The sequence below is a fragment of the Lathyrus oleraceus genome, chromosome 1, assembly GCF_024323335.1.
Source record: "Lathyrus oleraceus cultivar Zhongwan6 chromosome 1, CAAS_Psat_ZW6_1.0, whole genome shotgun sequence".
In the NCBI taxonomy this organism is placed as follows: domain Eukaryota; kingdom Viridiplantae; phylum Streptophyta; class Magnoliopsida; order Fabales; family Fabaceae; genus Lathyrus; species Lathyrus oleraceus.
The window spans coordinates 233,874,646-233,879,567 of NC_066579.1; the positions used below are offsets into that span (position 1 = coordinate 233,874,646).

A 4,922-nucleotide genomic window follows, 5' to 3' on the forward strand; every position below is an offset into this window, starting at 1 on the left:
TATCAATCTTGCAACCTTAATTATGGATGCTTGGCATTTATGGACAATGTGGTTTGTCTATTGATCTTATGGTTGACTGTGGAACCCCAATTCATTGAATATGGTTCTTGATCATTATGGATGTGTCATACCATTTCTATTTATAGTCAAACCTCATTCTTGACTTTGGTCAAGCAAAAGTCAACCTCAGGATTGATCATCTATTGACCATGGCTCAGTATGTCTACTTGCTTAATGATTCACCTGATCCAAGGCCTTGTTATTCAAGTGTTATCCAAGCTTTCATTCAAGTTATATTGCATTCTAGTTTCATTTAAGGTCCTCTTTAAAATTCATGTTTCATTCAAATATCATAGTACATTGATTTAAGTCCATGGTGCATTCATTGGTTCATGTTCCATCATGCACTCCTAATCCATTGCTTCTTGATTCATAGTTCTAATTCATAGTCCCTTTGTTCAATAGTCCTAGTCCTCATTCCTAGTCTATTTGTTCAAATTCCACAGTTCTTATTCAAAGTCCATTTGTTCAAGCATTGCAAAGTTCATGATACATTATTCAAAAGCTATGATTCAAACATAAATTTGGAAGGCAAAGTTTTAATTTGAAAAACAAGACATTGTTTCATTGAATCCAAAGGGCTATTTCCATTCAATGGTCCATTTCATTCAAAAACGTACATATACAAAGTTTTATACAAAAAAATTACAAAAATATAAGTTTGACCTATAGTTGACTTTTGGTCAACTGTTGACTTTTTGGTTAACCAATTGATCAAAGCCAACTGACCCAATTTCTAGACCTAACACATAATTTCCACATTGATTCTTCATTCTTTTACATCCTTTCACTTAATTGCATGACCAAACATTTCTTCTTCAGCAAGTAAACTTTTTTTTCTCCAAACCATCACCATGAGCTTTCATGTAGTTCCATGCCAAGCAAGCTTCAGTCATCAACATATCAACTTGCAACAAGCCAAACATCTCAACCATTATCATAGCATTTCAAACAGCCTACAAGATTCATGTTAAAATATCAAGCACTCATAACATCCTACATGGCAATGCAAAATACAATAATGTAGCATACTGCTACATCAAAACAGCTTGTCGAGTAACAACCATGTATCCATGCTCACCTATTTACAACAAATCCATTCAAGCAACGCTTCAAAACAAGCCATCAACATAACATTCATAGCAAACATCATCAACAAAACTGAGCAAGCAACATACTTAACATTCAAATAGCTATAACAGCACACTTATAACCTACCATAACCAATCCATTTAACTTCCAATTACTAACTATTTATGTCCTAATTCTAACAATTTTAAGACAAAGTTTCAGTATGAATTAATTCACTTGCATTGACATCATTCAAAATACTTTTCAACTGATTTCTAACATTGCAACAAATACAATAACATAGAATTTCAATTACTCATTAAAATTCACTACCTGTCAAGTTTAATTCATACTAAATAATCCCAATCAGCTAACAACAACAAGCATATCAGCAGCTAACGTACAAGCATGGCGTATCAACTCACTTCAGTCAAGTAACATACATGGCAGACATGGAATTTGCAAAAAGCATCAATCACTGTTAAACCTGTTTATGAAAATTGAACTACACAACAACAACAAGACGCATGAGCAAGACCTGTAGTATTAAATTCAATCATTCCATCAATCCATCATAACAAAGAGCATTACACCAATCAAGCCACCAATCCAAACATTACAAAACAATGCCTAAACATGACATACAATATGACAAACCACTTGCAAGAACTCACCAAAACATGACCTCACCAACCATGACCATTGACCTGCTGCAACCTCACCATGACTTGCTACATCAATATACATCTGCCTTTAACTTACATTAATGCCCTACATCCACACATCATGACCTGTAACAATATCCATCAAGCCTTGACACACTATCATCACCATGAACATGATGCAACCTGGAATATTAGCATGCCATACAAAAACTCAATACAAATTTCAAATACTCAATCCACTAACAGTCAGTTTAACTAATATTTCACTAACAGAGCAATGACAGTTCAAACTTTCAACTAATTCTCCTTTGGTTAATGCTAACTAACTAATGCATTAACTGACTTTAAGTGGAATTGACTAACTGCATAACTAGTTAACGGTGTTAACTCTTCTAACAAACTTACCCATTGATTGAACTAACCTTAACCTTCAATAAAACTTTTCCTGACTCTGCCCCATTTTGTTACAAACTATGAGCCCTATAAATCAAAACTCACACACACATCCAAGGGGATTGATCACAATACCGAAAATCTCAGAATCTTTGCATCATCTTCAACCTCTCAACTATAATCACTCAGAGCACATCCCTAGACTTCTACAGAGTCTCGACAATGGACCTTGAATGAAGGTGTGTTAAACCTCCATCTGATTCCATCACTCTATTCATAACCTCACGAGTTCTCTCTGCAACTTTTACTCCCTCTCAAAGCATAATCTCAGGCATATGTTTTAAAAGAAGAAGAAGAAGGATCTTTAGAAGAGGAAGAATCAGAAAGAAGAAGAAGATAAGAGCAGGAGCATGCCGGATTTCAAGTGATTTTCCCATCGCTGCTTCGTCTTCTCATATCCAACGCTTCGCCAAAGCAATTCTCAGCTTCGGAGGTAGGTTCATCTTCACCACTTTATTGCAATTAAGTTATCATGTTATAGCTTGCATCAGGGCGATTCAAAGCCCTATCAATTGTGGCTCTGAATCTTGTCCTTCGCTATGTAATTTGTGGTTGAACTCCTAGGGCTCTTGAAGTCTTTAATCCGATTTTGAGGATAGATTCAGAATTGGTTGAAATGGAAGGAAGATTTGGATTGGGGAGGTAGAAACATATTATTTGCTGTATCTGATGATTGTTTATGATGGACACTGTTGTCGGAGGCAATTTTTGGTGTGGTGGTCCACGGCGGATGTTGATTTGAGTTATGAATTAGAGACTGATGCGTAATATTTTTAATTTAATTTTGTTTTTCATCCCACGTGCCAGTTGACTTGTGTGCTGATAGATACACCATGTGCTCAAATTCCTTGCCATTATTGGATGGGCCTACTGCATTGGGCCTAAGTTGTTTTCCTCATCATCACTCCAGATTCAGTTCTGAACCCCCCTGCTTGAAGCCATTTCCATTGGGCTTCTGAATCAGACCCATACGCCTTAGTGCTTTGCTTCACTCTGTTTCCAGCAATGCACCCCCGTCTAGGCCTATTGTTGCCATTTGGTTTTTGTTCATTTTTGTTGTTTATGTGTTAAGTTTTAATTGTTGTTAATTAGGCCATTTAGAGTTTTTAGGATTAGTTTAATTAGTTTAGTTAGAATTTTAGGACTAATTAGATTCAAAATGTTAATTAGAACTATAGTGATTAACTAGGACCTTTAGGTAATTAGCTTAGAATTTTAATTAGAATGAAAACTAAGATTAATTAGAGTATTAATTGGTTTTTAGAATTTAGTTAGATTCTAAATAATTAGGTTTCTTGAATGTTAAAATAGTATTTTTAGAACATGATTAGGATTTAATTTTGTCCCTAATTAAATATTCATGTGAAATAACCTTTTTACCCTTAGGGGTTATTTTTGTTATTTATGTCTTAGAAATGCATGCTCCTTTAGGATTATAATTAATTTAGAATAACTAGCTAATTTATTCAAGTTGATTTCTCATGAAGTATCTAATTAATATGATTTCAATCTTGTATGTTCTCTTAGGAATAGCTTGTGAATAACTTTAACCCTTAGACAAGGTTAACCATCATTCTCAAATTAATTAAACCCCTCTGATTTAAGTTGATCAAAAGATATTTTGATTGGCTAAATCATTTGATCAAGTATAATCCCATAGTTCATTCAAGTGATCAAAAGTCCCTTGATCACTTGATAAGACTATTTATAATGTTATGGATATCTTCAAGTTCAGACTTTCATGCAATGCATCCTAGTCAAATAAAGCAGCAGATTATACAAGATACACAAAGGTCAACACTTGGTAATTACGATTCAAATTATATGCCACGAGCCTTAAGTAATGCAAAATGATTAGACAAAGTTTCTCCTACCCTTGTCTAGAGTCACTTTGCGTACGGGGCATATGCGTTAGCTATTCAAAGCATTTGTCTTCATTCATAGACTTTAATACAATGCAAATCGAATAAATTGCCAAGTCATCTTCACGAAAGCAACATCAACCCAAGGAGCAGCAAAGAGGATTCTTCCCCAACAACTTGTCAGTTATTATAAATATCACATGCCATGAGCCTTAAGTAATGAGGAATGATGAGCTGGAGTTTCTCCTACCCTTGTCTAGAGTGACTTTACATACGGAGCGTAGGCCCTAGCTATTCAAAGCATTAGCCTTCATTCAAAGACTTTAGTGTGATTCATATCAAATGATTGTCAAGCACTTTCCATATTTCATCATCAATCATTTCTCTTGCCTTCTCTTGTTGTCATCCCTAGGGGGATGAACTACGAAAGCTCTGACTTTCTCATTGCATGGTGAAAATACATAGGCAGGAGGATTTAGATTCTCCGCGAGCTACCCTATTTATTAATCTTATTCATTTCTCCATTCAATCAATACCATATTTTTGAGATCAAAATCACTTTTCCTTGGACTCCATGTACATACTTTTAGGACGATATAGCGACAATCCACCTTGTGAACAAAGAGTTGTTTGGTTCGTACCCAAACATTTTATTCTTTATTTTTTTGGCTAAGACGTCTATTTACTCTTCTGTTCAGAATCTATTCCTTCATGGATCTAATATAGTATTCTTCTTTGATTTCAAATTTATTGTTCCCCAGCAAGTGATATATTGTTCCTTGTACCAATAATACTTTCTCGTGGGCCCCGT

The 4,922-nt window shown here is 34.9% G+C and overlaps 1 long non-coding RNA gene across 2 annotated transcripts; it reads right to left on the reverse strand.

Moving 5' to 3' along the window:
• Window positions 1-644: 644 nt before the first annotated feature.
• Window positions 645-3,031, reverse strand: LOC127128987 (uncharacterized). Of its 2 annotated transcripts, XR_007806109.1 has the most exons (3): window positions 2,202-3,014; window positions 1,806-1,979; window positions 645-1,016 (listed from the first exon to the last, which is right to left on the reverse strand). It is a non-coding gene; the product is annotated as an uncharacterized LOC127128987 (long non-coding RNA). The 2 variants fall into 2 exon arrangements; XR_007806108.1 differs by having other exon boundaries at window positions 1,806-3,031.
• Window positions 3,032-4,922: the final 1,891 nt, after the last annotated feature.